Raw genomic sequence first — 18,931 nt, 5'->3', positions numbered from 1 at the left:
AAGAGTGAAGGGAAAGAACTGTGGAAAGATGGGGGGAAGCAGGGATCCCTTTTTTCTGTCCAAGGAGAATTGAGAAAAAAGTCCAATTGGCTTTGACTAAACTGAAATATCCTTTTTTGTGTGCTTGGGATTCAGACCCTTAAAAATAACCAATCATCTCTATTGGGACTTTACTAGCCTAGTAAATAACCTTTGTTATTGACTCACAGTTTCTACTGAATTAGGATTTGGAGGGTGTGCTTGTTTACAAATCTGAGGCTGTACACTACAGGCTCACTCACCTCTCTTAAAACATTAACCTTTGAGCAGCTTTCCAGCAGGCATTGCATAGGATACAGGAGTGCCTGGAGGAAGCATGTTGAAGTTATAGCCCACAGGGATGGTCCAAGCCAGATGTCTGTTATGAATGTCTAGCTAGGCCCACCCACACAACTGTTTATTTTTGGCAACCACTCTGGGCTTTTAACTTCTTGCAGATTGGTGCCAAACACCTACCTGCAGCCAATATGGACAGCTAGGCACACAGGCAGAATTGCCAGTCATCTATATAAGTGTGTGTTCTGGTATGACAGGAAGTATCCAGTGACAGAATAATATACACATACATGTGTGCACTTATATTTTTATCCCTTTACTGTTACCTCAAGTTCCTTTGTCATAGTCCTTTCATTTTACACCTTCATTTTAGTCTTTAACTACAAATCCTTTATAGGAGAGATAACACATTTATACTAAGATGTAAATGACTGATAGTAGAACCTTTCCCCAGGATAGTTTTTTGATAGGCAAAAGCTTCTGAAACATTAAAATGGGAGAAGTTTTCATCTCAAAAGAGGGAAAACGGTTTAGAAAGGAGTAGTAGAATTATAGCCGGCACCCTTTAGCTATTTTGGCAAAAGAGAGCTTAATGATCAAAATGTGTTTTACTAGTATCTGGAGGATAAAGGATCTGGCCAATAAACATGAATTATCATGGGATATAAAAATAAGGCATATTCAATATATTATTAGAAATCTTATAATCTAAAATAATAATGTCATTTATTTACCTTTTTACCACCTGCTCTAAAAGGAATTGAAAGGAAGAATAACAATTATAAATCAACCTCACATTTGTGTCACACTTTATAGTTTTCAAAGTTCTTTAATATTTATTCCCTTATTTAAGATTATTAGTAATGTAAAAATACCAAAAAGTGAGTGGAATTTTATTGAAAAATAACAAAACAAAATTAATCCTTTCTCTGAAATATTTCTAAGCTGAACAGCTTATTCAGCATCCTTTCTTTTGAAATACTTGGATACTTTCTGAACTCTTGTCTGTGGTTTTAACCTGCAATCATAGATGATGAACCTGTTATTAAACTTGCTTGAAGCTAATATCAGTTTATCCCCAAGCATCAGACGCCAGATGTTTTTGGTGAGAAGAAAATTAATGGCCTAAATAATGAATCAATTGAGGAGCAGTGGCCATAATCCATCTGCTCTTTAAGCAAAGGCCCTGAGTCAGGCTGGCTTCTGGCTACACAGAATATTAATCAGTTGAAGAGTTAAACGGAGGACTCAAAGCCATTGTTGTGAGATGCCTCTGGGCACCCCCAAGCCACTCCTTCTATAGGCTGGGCTTTGTGCAAGGAATGAATAGGCAAACAAAAAGCAGGAGACAGAGAGAGAGCCCTATAGGACGGGTAATTTGGATTGACTGCCCCTTGTGTACCCAAGGAGAGAATGACTAAATATGAACAGTGAAAATGCAAGCCAAGCCTCCTCTACTTGGATGAAATAATATTCCCTAAACACATAATCCATTTTGATGACAGTTAAATCATTTATTTATTGGGTTTCATCCCATTTGTCATTGTTGTCTTCATTCTTTAGCATTTCCTACCAATCTACACACTGATATTTTACTGTGGTTTGATATGAGGAATGAGTTTGTATCAAATGAAGTTCATATATATTTTTTTTTCTGAGGTTTTGAGCCTTCAGCTAATGTCTTCTTGCTTTTTATTTCCACTTCTTCTGGATATTTGAAAAGCAAGTTATAAGAGAGGCAAAGAATGACCTAATCAGGCACCTTCTCATTTGGTGATATGTGACCTGATTCTTTCCTTTTAAAAGCCCAGAACTAACTTATTTCATTGGCTTTAAAGAGATCACACAAAATGGCTTCAATGCTTTTCTTTTAAAAAACCTTTAGGATAGATATATGATGGAAATACATGATAGAAAAAAGATAGATATAAATACATATAAAGCACAATCCAAATAACTTGTTCTTAACCTCTATTTCCTCAGATGTCTCAAAATTTCTGGAAGACACTTGGAATGGTAGTTCTGAGCATACCAGAGAAAAAAATGTTTGCAACTAGTGCATCCTTTTACTCATTCTTGTTTTTGCCCTCCAACTACTTAGGTAGCAAGGATAGAAGAAATTATAAAAATTCCAACCAAGAGTTCTAGAGAAAGCCAAAATACCAGAGAATAAAAACTAATAAAACAATTTTGTTTTTGCAGAGCTATTTGTCAGAAGAAATGAATGCAAAGTTAGTGATTGGGTGAACTGCTTGGATACCATGTCAAAAACATGCCAAACAGGAAGCTGGGGCCCCTGACCATTACAACAGTTACATAAATTAATTCGTGTATTTTGCATGATGTCCTTCAATGAAGATAATATCTCTAGGTTCATGCTTAAAACTCCATGGACATATGAGTAATACTTTGTAAACTACGAGTAAGCTAAGGAGGCTCATATACTATTTTTTTTTTTTTTAGGTCTGTGGCCAAATTACTTCAAGTCAGAAAGAATTTATTGAGTTCCTTTTTTGTCCACAAACTATAGCATTCTGCCTTGGTTCAAAGAGATTATTTTAGGTAGGACCTTGCATAGGGATTAATCAGTAGCCATCTCTGTCTTTGAGATGTGATTTTTGGGGGTCCTCAAATAACAACTACACATTTTAGGCTTTAATTGCCTCTACTTTACTATTTCCTTCAGAAGGGATCCTACCTAGTAACCAATACTCCTCATTATTAGATAGTCCTTTAATAGGAATTAATTGAGAAGAAGCTAGAAATAAGAGAGACATGGGTTAGGAAAAAGGAAGGAAAGCTCTATAAGAAATAATGAATGGGAGGCTAAGAACCTCAAAAAAAAAAAAACAACAACACCAAAAAACAATTTTTACCTTATTATCCAGCACTGCTCTAAGGCAGTACTGTATTTCTTTCCTGTACCTCCTATCCCCTGCAGAACTTAGAGAAATAAGGTCCTAGAGAGGGTAGCTCTCTTTCTGAATCTGGCCCTTGGCTGGGACACTGTTGATAAATCAGCAGTCTCCTGGCTGCATAAAGGAGGTGAGTGTCCCTTTTTTCTTCCTTGGTTCTTGCTATTGCCTAAGGAATGCCAGGCTCCCAGCTGAAAGTGGTCTATTTTTCTCAACACACCGTACTTCATGCTTGTGTGTATGTGAATACACACACACACACACACACACACATCTCAACCACAACAGTTGCCAAATCTTTGCAGCTTATGCTCAGGATTTTTGAATGCCAGTGTGTCCTAGGAAATTATCTGGGAGGAACAAGACCACATTCTGTTGGCTTAAGTAAAGTGTCCCTAAAATAAGTCCACTCTGCCCACTACTTAGAGGTGCAGGAATTTGGAGCCACCACTCTCCACACACAGGAACTGTACCACTAGTTAAAATAAGCATACTCTTTAGCATCAGATTTCACTATTTAGTTACCACTAGCACTTAAAAAATCCTTTCTATTTAGAAGACTTCTAAAATATCAGAAGCTTTGGTCATTTTTTAAACTGGTTCAGTATTTTGCAGGTTTGCTAAGTGAGAGGACAGAGAAAAGAAAGTAATTTAGAAATATTGCTAAGTAGAAGAACTAGAACCCTGGGAGTTATTTTGAGATATGGAAAGCACAGTGTCAATAAAAGAAGTGAGTAACTTCCTGAATCCTTGAGACTGCTTTTTTGGTTGTCCAAACAGGCGGCTCTGTAACCCGAGCTCATTGTGACCAGTTCTCTATGAAATAAAAAGCTGTTTATTTTGAAATGCATGTGTATGATTTTCTCAGATAAATAGAATCATGTATTTTGGGAGGGATAGTTAGAAAGATTGTTTTGGTCACAATCACCCTCATCTCAGATATTATAATTGAGTTTTTCCTTCAAATATGGAGGTGTTTCTGTTTAGATTATGAAATGAACCTCAACAAAGGAAACAATGGTCTGAGTGACTTTTCTTTTCTAAAATCCAGTCCAAATGACCAAAGTTAAATGTTCCCCCAATGCTTCTTTTAATCTTCATATTTTTCCTAGTTGTGTTGCATTTATTGTATGTATTACTTTAAGGAAGATTATGAGTTTGCTTATTTTTAAGTAGAAAACATAAAATGGTAACAAAAAACAAAAACAAAACCCTGCTACATGCAAAGATGGCTTTTTGCTGTTGTGTGATTTCTCTCTCCATTTTTATATGCATTAACACTTTCAATTAGTGTAGTTTCCTCTTTTTAGTACTTTGTGCAAATTATATTCTTTAACACTAATTTTAATGCTTTCAATTGAAAATTTTCTGATTCATTTTCTTATCTTGACTCTTCAGGTGATTTCCCATTTCAATTTTAATATATTATACTCAATCCCTATGGTTATTAAAGTGAATAAGCTTTAGTTTTCCTCAATTTATGTTGTGGATTTATTTATGAGTCTTAAATTGGGTTGTGATCTGATAAATCGGTCATGAAATCTTAAGTTACCATCCTCCAATTTCCCCTCTGCACCACAAGAAGCAAGCTGATGAGAATGCATCACTTTCTCAAATCATTTGGATCTGACTGCTCTTATTAGGAAATCACATTTTCCTGTAGGATTTCTCTGTATTTTGGTAAACTGTACCAAATGCTGAGCAATTCGATAATTAAGATAGAATGTTAGTATAATCAGGGATCTATTTTAAATACAAATCCTTCTCTTAAAATGGCATTTTTTGGATCAAATCTGTGAGCACATTTACACTCTTGATTTGGTATATAATTTTTATTAGCCTGTTTTTGATTTATAAAAATCAACAACTGAATGTAAATTTATGATGAAGGTAATGTGAAAAGATTTCCAATCCTAGTACTTAATTTTGATCTTTGTACAAAAAATGATTATTTCCCATTCAATTTTGCTTATTTGAAATTTAATGAAACTTTTAAATAATAATCTACAATATTAATCTTTTCTTTGTACCAATTAAAAAATAAAAATGGAACTGTCAATAGAGAACAAGATAGGCTCAATTGTATTAGGGAGAAAATTTCAAACAGGTTTTACAAAAGTCCTTTTCCAAGGATCATGCAATTAGATTTTTCCTCTTTTATTTTCACATCCTGCTCCAGGTACCCCTGAATATGAATTTCACATCCTATAATATTTTATATGTCTAACCAGTTTAAGGAATTAAAAGAAAAAACAAGGTGCTTACAGACATGCATTAACTGTTTTAGACCTTGAGATCACCAATACGGTACTAAGGAGTTCTTTTGATTTTACTCTTCTCTTTCTCCTCTTCAAAAGGTCTGGGTTTTTTTTTTTCCTTTCTTTTTTCTTTCTTTTTTTTTTTTTTAACTCACAAAAGAGTCTTGTTCTGTTTCCTCCAGGCACTGCTTTTCAGATATTTCAACCACTGTCATTGTTACCCTGTGAGTAGGTTATTATTGAGCAGAACATAATGAAGCTAGGATTTCTATGTCTACTTCCTTCTGAGGAAGCCTAATCACTTGCCCCACCTCTCAGTGAATATCCCTGTGAGAGAAGTATGGTTACAGTGTGTCCACGGACAGAGAAAGGGAGGGACAGAAAAGTGGCTCGTGATAGGGTTAAAAATACGATCTTAGGCTCCTAATGCCTTAGCCTGGGTCTTTTTGTTAAACTGCATTGCCAAGGGACAGAATTCCTGAAATTTGTTCTCCTTTTCTTCAATTGTAAACTTTCCTGTTAAAACTGAAACTCATCATCAGCCCTATACATCTGGAGGCACTGAATTTTATTTGTCAAGTGACAATATTTTCCTAGTCTTTCAAAGTTAACAACTTCGGAGATAGTTTTGTTTCAATTCTCTTTGTGGCCAGCCACCATTCCCCTCCTTCCCTGCTCCAGTCTCACCCCACAGCAATACCAAACACTGAAACTAGCTGATTTTTCTTTCCCAGGGTCTGCACACTGACAGTACTGCTGTGATTCTGGTGTCTCACATTGCAATAGCCTCCTAAATGGTCTCTTTACTCTAAACTCCAACCTATTCTAATGCAGTACTACAAACATGGCTGGAAAATTTATCTTTCTGTGGCATCATTTTGATCATATCCTTGATTTAAAACCTTTAATCTCGTCTATACTTACAAGATAAAATCAAAATGTTTCATCTGGTATTCATAGCTTACTCTTACAACACTGAGCTTGCACCACGTCTCATCGTATATGACTATTTTATTTATTTTTTTCACATATGACTATTTTAGATATATGTAAAAGCTTCTAGCATTTTTGGTTCCTCAAGATCAGGGATTATGCTATCTTCAACTTTACATTTCACAGAGCATTAACATAGTGTACATTGGAGATGTACAAGAAATATTTTAGTATAAATATACGGAAGAATAAACATTTCACTTCTACTTACTATCTATTTACCTCATTATTCTCAAAATTGTGAACCAGAATGGTAACTTTTAAAAGGTTCAAATGGTACATATATAACGAAAGAAAATGAGTATATGATAATATCAGACCAACAATTAAAAAATAACTTTTACTCATCTACTAATATATTTAGAAAACACAGTAAATTCAGATAAGTACCAAGTATAAAGAAGTACATAAAAGTACTCAGTGTTAGCATTTTGGTGTCTAATTTTTTTTTCTTCTTCTACTACCAGGCAGTAACTTTGAGAGGAAAAAACTCAGAAATCTCTCTCTTATTCAAAATGAGATAAAATGTCTCTTTCTATGGATTTGCTATTTGGTTATGATTTTTAGTAGAGTGAAGGGTCTCTGAGTTTACTAGAAATATAATAAATATATTCACATACTATTACATATAAACCTATTAGTTTTCATGTCATTAAAATAAATTAGATCTTCAGAGGAGAAAATGAAAAAAAAAATACTTCCCCTTATTATTTCTGGTTTTCCAAAAATATTTCAATATGGAATCTTTCCCCAACCCCCCTGACAGGAAAGGGAAAAACAATCTCAAATTTAATATAAAGATTAACTTTGTCAGTTTTTTCAGGGATGCTTCAAATGCACAAGACCATTTTTATTATCTGTTATTTTCTTTTTTTTTTTTTAAGGAAGTTAAATTTTCTCTGTGGGTACAGATTGAAAATTCTTACTGAAGTAAAAGCAGCAGAATTTATTGTTTCAAATGTTTCTTTAGTGCTCCTTGAGTTGAGCACTTTCTTGACTTGGTCTCCTTAAGTAAGAAATTCATGTAGCATTTTGTTCTCCCAAACAAGAAGAAATGTTTTCCCTCCTCAGTCACTATCCCTGCATACTTGTCAGACAACTGCAATATAGGAGAGAAAGGGCACTGGGCTTGAAATTAAGTTGTTCCTCTGCCCCTGGCTATTTAAAGAAATCCCTTCTCTTCTTCTACTGTTTTGGATACATAATAAACTTTCTTCACATTCCAACCCCCCAAATAAAAAAGTTAGCTTCAATTTACCCCATTTAATAAACATCTCCTTATTTGTCTCAAATAGAACTTCACATTAGTATTAAGTTCCTTTGAGCCTATAAATAAAAATTTTCTAGGTAAAATGAGCAGCAATCCAGATCAATGACATAGCTGTAATTCAAAGGTTACCACTGCCACAGGTAAACAAAAAGAACACCATGATTTACAATATTAGCATATCTCCTACTACCAAATTACAGGTTTGTCTTCAGTGAGGAAGTACCCACTATGGTTATTGACAACTGTTAAAATACACTTACTTTTTGTCAAAGAACTTGAATCACATGTATGACATAAAAAGAAAACATTTATTCAATGCAATGGTATAAAGGCTCATTTGCAAACAGTGTGTGTATTGGGGAGGTCTGTCCTTCAGATTTCAAGGCTGTCTTTTTTCTACTTGAATATATAGAAAAGCAATATCACTATAAAAGGAGGCAACAGATGAATGGAAAGAAAGGTTCTGTGTTACAGTTCAACTAAAAGAGGCTAATTCTTTTCATGCACAAGGAAATTGTTGTATTGAATATTATTTTAAAGAAATATTTCTCTTAAAATGGCAGGAGACTTGGATGACATCTTGTATTGAGATAGTGGCTTTAACAAAATTTATTTTAAATGTCCCATGCTCAGTGAAGCCTTCCTTTAAAATCTCACATTAAATATCAACAATTACAAAACAAATTTATCTCTACTCAACTACAACCCCTTCCTGAAACTTTTGTTAAAACATTACAAATTTAAACTTACATTTTACTCAAGATTTGTGTTTAAATCAGACCAAGAACTGAGAAAATGTTCTCACAATCTGGACACTCCTTGGGCCACAAGTGTGTAAGGGATTAGGAACGAACACATACAGTATAATGCATGTTACATAAGCATATTCATACTTGATGAATCACATATGGCTGACCAAATTAAATCCTTCCTTCATAGCAGTCTAACTCCAAAATTCTTTTTAAAACCGACCTTACAATGTAATAATGATTGTGCTTCCTTCACATTGTGTGACCTTGCTGGCCTATAACCATAATAGAAAATTGTATGTGGCCAATATTGTTGAAGGTCTTTGAGACAGAGACCAAATGCTAAGGGCCTGTTTCCTGATATTTGATATAAAGGATATAAGTTTCAAATTCTTATTTTCATGGAAACTAGGATGCATGCTGGGGGAAAGAAGCTTTGAAGTTTTCAGAAAGTTGTTGTTGTTGTTGTTTTTAATCTGAATGATCTAGAGCAAAGTAGACCTGTCTGTTAGTATTACCCAGGATACTTAGCTGCTCTGTTGCCCTTGTGGGTCAAACTTCAGTGTAAATAACTTTATCCAGAAGCAACTATTTGGATTTGTCCTATGTCTGTCAGTGAGGCATTTGGATCCAATCTAAACACAAGCCTGCAACAGGGTAGCTGCAGCACACACAAAACTTACCAAAGTTTCCTATTTTGAAAGCCCATTTTTTCTGGTTTTTGTTTTGAAATACACATGTGAAGGGAAAAAGCAGACATCTGACATTTCAGTCCCTGTGTTGTTTGTCTACTCTTTGATTTGCCAAGTGACCAGAAATACTTAAGTGTCATTTGTCCCTATAGGTGAAAGCCAAGTCATTATATAGTAAAGTAAACTACATGGAAGTATCTTCTCTCTCGCTGTTTCTCTTTCTCTCACATCCACACACACATCTGAAATGTACGCCAGTCTTACAGACCACATGTTTGTGGTGAAAAAAAATTTTGAGGGGAGAGATTAGGAGTTAAACTAAAAATGTTCAGAACTGAAAGTCTAACAGCCTGCTGATTCTTTTTATTATTTTTGAAAATGTGAGATCAAGAAATTTTTAGGTTTTTGATATAGAGTATCATGTTATCTGCAAATAGTGAAAGTTTGACTTCTTCCTTGATGATTGGATATCATTTATATCATTTATTTCTTTTTGATGTCTGATTGCTGAGGCTAGGACTTTCAGTACTATGTTAAATAACAATGTTGAGCATGAACAATCTCTGTCTTGTTCATGATTCTAGAGGAAAAGCTTGCAGTTTTTCTTCACTGATGATGATATTAGCTGTGGGTTTTTCCTATACAGCCTTTATGATGTTGAGGTATGTTTACTGTATCCTTACCTTGTTGAGGGTTTTTATCATGAATGGATGTTGTACTTTGTGAAATGGCTTTTCTGCATCTATTGAGAAGACCATATGGTTCTTATCCTTCCTTTTATTAGTGTGGTTTATCACATTGATCAATTTGTGAATATTGAACCACCCTGCAGCCCACAAATAATTCCCAATTGATCATGGTGAATAATTCTTTTATAGTTAGAATAGTTTGAGAAGAGTAAGTATTAACTCTCCTTTAAATATTTGGTAGATTGCCCCCATGAAGCCATCTAGCCCTGGACTTTTGTTTCTTGGGATATTTTTAATGACTGATTCAATTTCTTAGCGGGTTATTGGTCAGTTCAAGTTTTCTACTTCTTTCTGTTTCAATTTTGGTAGTTTATATATTTCTAGGATTTTATCCATTTCTTCAAGATTGTCTGATTTTTGGCATACAAATTTTCATAATATTCTCATTTTTTTGGTATTTATGTGCTGTTGGTTGTTATTTCTCCTCTCTCATTTGTGATTTTACTTTTTTGGGTCTTTTTTCTTTTTTATAAGTCTGGCTAGACCTTTATCAATTTTATTACTTTTTTCAATGAACCAGCTCCTGGTTTCATTGATCTCTTCTATTGTTTTTTGTTTGTTTGTTTGTTTGTTTGCTTTTAGTTTCAATCATTTATTCTGCTCTAATCCTTATTATTTCCCTTCTTCCACTATCTTTAAGGTTCATTGTTGTTCTTTTTCTAGCTCTTTCAGATGTAAGGTTAAGTTGTTTATTTGAAATTTTTCTTACTTCTTGATGTAGGCCTATACTGGTATATTCTTCCCTCTTAGGACCATTTTGCTGTATCCCAAAGGTTTTGGACCATTGTGTTTTCCCTTTCATTTGTTTCCGTGTATTTTTTAGTTTCTTCTTTAATTTCCCAGTTGACCCATTCATTCTTTAGTAGCATGTTGTTTAACCTCTATGTATCTGTTTTCTTTCCCAATTTTTCCTTGTGGTTAGCTTCAAGTTTCATAGTGTTATGGCCAGATAATAAGCCAGTCTTTTTGTCTTGTTTTTGATTTCAGTCTTTTTGTACTTGTTGAGGCCTGATTTGTAACCTAGTATGTGATCCATTCTGGAGACTGTCCCTTGTGCACTCTAAAAGAAAGTGTATTCTGCTGCTTTGGGATGAAATGCTGTAAATATATCTGTTATGTCCATCTGGTCCAGTGTGTCATAGAAAGCCATTGTTTCCTCATTGATTTTTTACTTAGGTGATCCAACCATTGATGTAAGTGGTGTGTTAAAGTACCATGTTATTATTGGATTATTATCAATGAGTTCATTTATATTTGTTATTAATTGTTTTATATATTTGGGGGCATAAATATTTATAGTTGTTAGATTTTCTTGTTGGATACTTCCCTTTATTTTGATATAATGCCCTTCTTCATCTCTTGTTACAGTCTTTGTTTAAAGTCTAGTTTATCTAAGTATTGCTACTCCAGCTTTCTTTTGACATCCATTTGCATGATAAATATTTCTCCATCCCCTCACTTTCAATCTGCAGGTCTCTTAGGTTTAAAATAAATCTATTGTAGGCAGCATATAAGTGGGTCTTGTTTTTTCATTCTCTCTGACATCCTATATCTTTTGATTGGAGAGTTTTGTCCATTTACATCCAGAATAATTATTGATAGATATGTATTAGTGCCATTTTATTACTTGTTTAGTCATTGATTTTGGAAATTTTCTCTGTTCCTTTCGTCTTTGTCACTTTTGGTCTTTCCTTTCCACTCAGAGTCCTCTTTAATATTCCTTGCACAGCTGTTTTAGTGGTCTCAGTCGCCTTTAGTTTTTGTTTGGGAAACTTTTAACTTCTCCTTCTATTCTGAATGATAGCCTTGCTGGATAGATTATTCTTGGCTGCAGATATTCCCCCTTTGGCACGTTGAATATATCATGCCACTTTACTCTGGCTTGCCAAATTTCTGTGGAGAGATCTGGAGCTAACCTTATGGATCTTCCCTTGTAAGTTAAGCACTTCTTTTGTCTTGCTGATTTTTGTCTTGCTGCTTTTAGAATTTTTTCTTTATCTCTAAAATTTGGACATTTAACTGCAATATGTCTTGGTGCTGGCCTGCTTTTGTTGATTTTGATGGAAGTTCTCTGTCCCTTCTGGATTGGGATGTCTCTTTCTTTCCCCAGATTAGGGAAGTTTTCAGCTATTATTTCCTCAAATAAACTTTCTGCCCCCTTTTCTCTCTTCTTCTGGGACTCCTATGATATGAATGTTATTACATTTAATGGAGTCACTGAGTTCCTTAAGTCTACTCATGTGATCCATCATTCCTTTTTCCTTCTAAAAAAGAAAATATTTTAAATCAAAAGAATCAAAAACCATGGAAGGGATAAGTAGAATTTGAGATTATACTGATTTATGTGTATAATTTGCATGGAGAAGGAAAGAGGAGGTTCTAAATTGATGGGATTGCATGAGCAAAGTGAGGGAGGCTGAGTTGTTAAATATTAGTTATGATCATAACAATTTTAGAATTTTGTATTATCTCTTAAAATTGGTGATTCATTTAGAGCAGATTATCATAACCATTGACTGAATACATAATTCTGTTTATTTAAGAGGTCAGATGGTGTAATAAAAATAGCATAGTGTTGAGGTTAGGAAAGCGTTCACTGGGAGTTTTGTATAAGACATATTATATTTAGAATCCAAAAAAGTTGGACTTATATTTGTCTGTAAATGGATAATTTTCACCACCAAAGTCAGCATCCACACAGATAAAGGATAATCATACATCCTGAAAAGCATAGTCTAGTGGGCTATGAGTATACATATCTGTGTGCATGATACATATATTAAACTTAAGAGAAAGAGCAACATAGCAAATGAATTGAAAAAACGGGCCACCTTTCTTTTATTTCTAACAATTATAGAAGCAATTTCAAAAGTAGGAAGTATCAAAGAACATGCAGTAGAGAAGCAACCATTTAACCTTATCCTCAAACACAAGCATGTCACATGAGTTAATAATTGTAATTATCTGTAGAGTTAATGCCCTCAGAAACAAAGCTTTCTTATATGTCAGTTGATTTTGCAAACCATTGTGGTGTTGCTAGGTTTTTCAGATGAATTACTATAGGAATTCAAGGCTTAAAGAAAATCATAATCAATAGGGTGTCATAAATCTCCATCACACCTGGAACTCAACTGTAGCAATTCTTTTATCCTCAATCCAAGGGTATGTTGTACACTTGCTAATGAGAATATCAGCATGATGGAGTCTTAAACATTCCAGCACATTTTCATCATTACCACCAGGTGTGGGTCTCACCTAAATGAATATATCTGTAAACAGTGAAGCAGCTTTGAGGACACAAAGTTGGTTACCTAGGTGAATTCCCAGTTCCCTTCATTATAGAACATCTGTACTTTATCTTCTAAAGTAGTGGTTGGGCTGTATTTTGTAATCCAACTGGGATGGCTTCCTCTTATTTTTTTTTTAATCTATTGATGTTAAAACAAATAAAAACAATGAAGAATTTTTTTTTTTTTTTACTTTTTGGCTTAGTAGATCCTATTTATTTACTTTTTAATTTATAATACATTTTTTAATAATACAAGCGCTACAGTTAAAGAATGTGACAGTAACAGATTTATGGTATCCTGATTAACACAGCATGACTAGGGAAACATTTGACTGCGGTTTCTGGACTTCTGAAATGCACTGCACTCATTTGCAAAGGACAGCTAAACTGTATAGCTGTCAGAGAAACTAAAAAATGAACTACTACAATGAAGTTAATTCAATGCGAGCTGAATAATGCAAACACAAATTTTACTTTCTATGGTGTTTTTCTCCAAATTCATCAGACCAAAGAATCTTGCATACAACTAAGGCAAAATCAAACCAAATTGAATAACTACACTTATCCAGGTATGTTAAAGAATTTCATTATTTATCTATTCAGCTTTTTGTTTACTATTTAGGCAGACATTAGTGACTTAAGATGGAATAGAGCCACAAAATTTCCTCTGGGTTGTTTATGAAGCTAACAATAATACCAGGCCAATACACAAATAATTGCCCTCTGACTTGTTTCTCAAGGAACTCAGCTTGGCCGTGTTTACCCTCAGTTGGTATTACCAACTATAGACTTCACAATTTTGAACAGGTTGCATGCTTTTAATATGGATTTGCACGAAGTTCTCTCACGCAACAATACTTGAATTTTGTAAATTAAATCAATGTCAAATAGTTTGTATGATGGCCAAAAGAAGAGGGGGTCCAATATTTGGCCCTCAAGCCAAATGTTAGTAAAGTTCACCATTCCTTATATGAAAATAGCAAAAGTTTCAGATGCTACCACAGAGAACAATCCATGTAGGAGTAGCAGAGACATTTATGAGGACAGACCTTTATTTCTCTTACAAATATGGTCAGTATGAATCAATAGGTTAGAGAAATGTTATTCTAAATCCTAAACATGTTTCAATCAACTGTATTTAGTTCTAGGAATATAATTATTTACTTCTGAATTTATTTCTTCTAAACTATTTGTGTTGTCTCTAATACTAGACTAATGAAGTAAAATAAAAATATTCTGTCTTGTGTAAAATTATAATGTTAATGATTTAAAAGATGAATATAATGCAATCATCACAATACATGTTTTAAACATGCCTGAAATATCACTAATTAATTATCCATATCAACTTAACATAGAACATGTGTTACAACCATCCTATCTTTGACCTAGTATTTATTTAAGAGATTACCTACTTCCATCTGCCTATGCTGAAACTTTTTGTCAGGATGTTTCTTTGTTTTTTGAAAAATCTGTTACAATAAATATTGTTACATGATTTCAATAGATGAACAGATCAAAGTGATTTTTTTCTTATAATTTCCTTAAAAACATCCCCTTCCTCCCCTTCTTCCAAAATCATGTAAAATATTTTTACAACAAATACATGAAATATATATATATTTTTATATATAATATAACTTAAATAAATAAATATATGTAAATTGTGTATATATTTAAATATATAATTTCTTTAAGAATGGAAAATATAGACCACAATGCAGAAGGTCCTCTCCTTAATAATTTTTGTGTTCTTTAATTTAAACCTGCTGAATTGGAGGTCGCATATGTAAGCCATTTACACAGGCAAGAAAGCATTCTGTGCCCAATTAGCACATGAAATTCAGTAGTGAAAGGCTTTTGGTGTTCTACAATTTGGTTTACATTGTGGAAGGCTAAATTTGGGGAAGGGTAGTAAATAGCTATGAAAAGGATATTCCTTTTTAACTAACTCACTGAAAATCTGCTACAAATTCCGGATAGAAGCACAAAGTGAATGTAGATTTTTCATAGTACTAGGCTAATGATAATACTTTAAAAACATCTTGAAGAATCTTGACAGAGTAAGGTAACATTTCATTTATTTCAGGCTGATTTCTCTATTTGTATTCCATGCCCTTTCAAGCAGGTCCAATTTAGAAATACAACAAAACCTACAAAAGCAAGTAATATATAAAAATTCAGTTAGATGCTGACATTCACAATACAAAAAAATTGTTCAATTTCTTAAAGTTCTCTGCATCACACATCCACACACATCCACACACACCAAGCATTTGTGCATGCATGTGCTTATTTGCATTGAGACTTGGAGCCTGACAAACTAGAGAGACAACTTTAAGTACAACTGTCTATTGAAGAGTTGTCAGCTGGAATGATGAAGCAGCTCTGAAATTGTAATGTTAGTGTATGGGACAGTGGTATTTGATTTAACAAAATAACACCTTGACTTGTATCATACTTTGCCCCCTTTTTAAAGACAATTGCACAGAATCCTCATAACAGCTCTATGAGGTTGGTTGTAATTATAGACTCATAAAATGTCAGAATTGAAAAAGTCCTGTATTGTTACCTTGTCATCTCTTCATACTAAAGATAAAGAAACCACAGTTCAGAGGTTGGGTAGCAAACTTTAGGCCAAATAGGTATGATGGAAGAAGCACAGATTGTGACCAGAACATGGTGAATTCAAGATTCAGCTCAGCCACTCTCGAACTGTGTCAATTTCCTTGAGCAAGTAATATAACTTCATTGAATCTGTTTTCTCACCTGTAAAATATAGAACACAGTACCTAATTTTCTAACTTGTATAGATGAGTGAAACTGTGTTTGGAAAACAACTAACAGAGTATCTGGAACATAGTACGTACTTAACTAAAGAAAATTCTATTCCTACTGGGCAGTCTACAATGCACACATGCACACACACACACAAACACACATATGTTTTCAAGTATACACTTATTGGGACGCCTAGGTGGCTCAGTCAGTTAAGCATCTGTCTTAGACTCAGGTCATGATCTCAGGGTACTGGGATTGAGCCCCATATCAGGCTCTCTGCTCAGTGGGGAGTTTGCTTCTCCCTCTCTGCACACTCTCTCCCTTTCTCTCTCTCTCTCTCAAATAAATAAATAAAATGGTTTTTTAAAAAAGAATACATTTATAAGTTGAAGCAAGGTGTACTAGTACACAGAGAAGGGAGAGCCTTGACAAATCTAAAACACACACACAAACACAGCTGTTTATAGACTTTGAAAATAAAACTGGGTCTGGGTTTTGCTAGTTGCCATACAGTTTTGCATAAGCTACCTAGAACAGTCTCAGAATAAAACTAGAAATAGCGTTGTGTCTATGCAATTGTCTAGGTGATAATGACTTTGAAGGTGGTAAGATGGCCCTTTCTCTACCATATATTCTTTTGCTCTACTTGTATTGAAATCCCTTTATTCATTCTTTAGGTTTAGCATGTCCATTAAGATATATTTTTTCCTGATTACAACAACATATAGTTTGTTACAGAACTGTGAAAGAACACAAAGAAGAAAATAAAAAGTGTAGCTAACCCATCACCCAGAATAAACTAATGCAAATATTTTGTTATATTTCCTTATCTTTTATTTTCCATGAGTGTGTCCATGTAGTACAATTATGATAGATAGATAGATAGATAGATAGATAGATAGATAGATAGATAGATGATAGAAGAGTTTTATCAGGGTCCAGGTCGAAAATGGCGGCAGCAGCAGTGGCTGTGTCCCTGCTGTCTGGGCTGCTAGGTTGGTCTGGGGCACAGCTGGGGCGTTCCATGTCGAGTGGCACCCATGGCGAGGAGGGCTCAGCTTGCATGTAGAAGGCTCTCACCTACTTCGTAACGCCCCCTGGTTTGGGTGTGAGTATGCTGAATGTCTTCCTGAAGTCGCCTCACTGAGAGCACGAGAGACCCGAGTTCATCGCCTACCCCCATCTCCGCATCAGGTCCAAGCCCTTTCCTTGGGGAGATGGTAATCATACTCTATTCCATAACTCTCATGTGAATCCACTCCCAACTGCCTATGAAGATGAATAAAGAGAACCTGGTTGACTTATTTCACTTAGCATAATCTCCTCCAGTTCCATCCATGTTGATGTAAAAGTTGGGTATTCATCCTTTCTGACAGCTGAGTAATATTCCATTGTATATATGGACCACATCTTCTGCTAAGTGAAATAAGTCAAGCAGAGAAAGTCAGTTATCATATGGTTTCATTTATTTGTGGAACATAAGGAATAGCATGGAGGACATTAGGAGAAGGAAAGGAAAAATGAAGGGAGGGGAATCGGAGGGAGAGATGAACCATGAGAGACTATGGACTCTGAGAAACAAACAGGGTTTTAGAGGGGAGGGGAGTGGGGGGATGGGTTAGCCCAGTGATGGGTATTAAGGAGGGCACGTATTGCATGGAGCACTGGGTGTTATATGAAAACAATGGATCGTGGATCACTACATCAAAAACTAATGATGTATTGTATGGTGACTAACAAAACATAATAAAATTTAAAAAAGAAAAGAAAAGAAAAGAACTGAATCACTTCGATTGCATGTGCCAAAATAGATGCACGTAAATTCTTATGACATCTGAATCTGAAAATGTAAAAAGCATATACCCAAAGAATATGATATCATCATTTCAAATAGCAATTTTTCCCACTGAAATGACAAAAGCATTGATTTAAACCAACTTCTTAGAATTTATATTCGGGGCTTGGCATCAAACTGGTACTCAATCAAAATTTGTTTGAGGGTGAAAAAAAAATAAAGAGAACCTGGACCACCACCCAGTGGGGACCACAGCACTGGTTTGGACCATGACTCTGCACAGGGACCAGAAAAGTCTATGGGACCTTAAGCTCACCTTCCTTACTTGTATCAAATGATGACCAGTATACTGATCTTCCATCTCTTTGCTTATGGCAGGAGATGGCTTAAAATAAATAACTTAGATTGGTCCATGAAAAAAAAAAAAAAGAAGAAGAGTTTTATCAGGACCTTTTCAATCTTCATCTTGTGAGAATTTCCCCAATGCCATTAAGTATTCTTTTAAGACAATTTTTGATAGCTACATGCTATTTCCATGATTGGACATTCCACAATCTATTTGAAATATATATATTTACTACAAAGTCAGTTTAATTAAGCCTAGTGCAACTATCAACATAATTTACTTTTCTACTCATGCAACTCTGTCCCTTATACTTATAGCCTCTTTTCTTCCAGGAAGGTAAATTGTCCTGATATCCTAGCCAGGTGACAAACAATATATTTTCAGGTAGAGCATTAAAATAATTTTAAATTTGAAGTCTTTAGTTAGGATTTGTTCACTTATAAATTGTCATTCTCCACAACTCATTATTTTATTAATAGTTAGTTTATATCACCTGCCTGGCCCCCGAGGAGAGTTGTTTATGACTTTTGATAAAGCTATCAGATTGATTAATCCTGTAATTATTTAGTTCAATCACTTTCTCTTCTACTAGCTTGTGAAATCTTTAAAGACAGGAACCACAGCTAAATTTATGTTTGTGTGTAACTTAATGCCTTTAACTGGGACTGAATCCCAAGAATGATAGAAAGAGGACTGATGTTCATCATCAGCCCAGAAACACAGCTAGTTATTGACTGGCATTTTGTCTGACTTGAGGCATAGACTTTTCTAAACTGAGT

The 18,931-nt window shown here is 34.5% G+C and overlaps 1 pseudogene; it reads left to right on the top strand.

Moving 5' to 3' along the window:
* Positions 1 to 16,960: 16,960 nt before the first annotated feature.
* Positions 16,961 to 17,296, top strand: LOC123860586 (cytochrome c oxidase subunit 6A1, mitochondrial-like; annotated as a pseudogene).
* Positions 17,297 to 18,931: the final 1,635 nt, after the last annotated feature.

Source organism: Mirounga angustirostris, unplaced genomic scaffold (genome assembly GCF_029215605.1).
Source record: "Mirounga angustirostris isolate CCGP_5_RB_7025 unplaced genomic scaffold, mMirAng1.0.hap1 SCAF_11, whole genome shotgun sequence".
Taxonomy (NCBI): domain Eukaryota; kingdom Metazoa; phylum Chordata; class Mammalia; order Carnivora; family Phocidae; genus Mirounga; species Mirounga angustirostris.
Note: the sequence above shows the minus strand (reverse complement) of the source record. Positions and strands in the feature narration are given on the sequence as shown.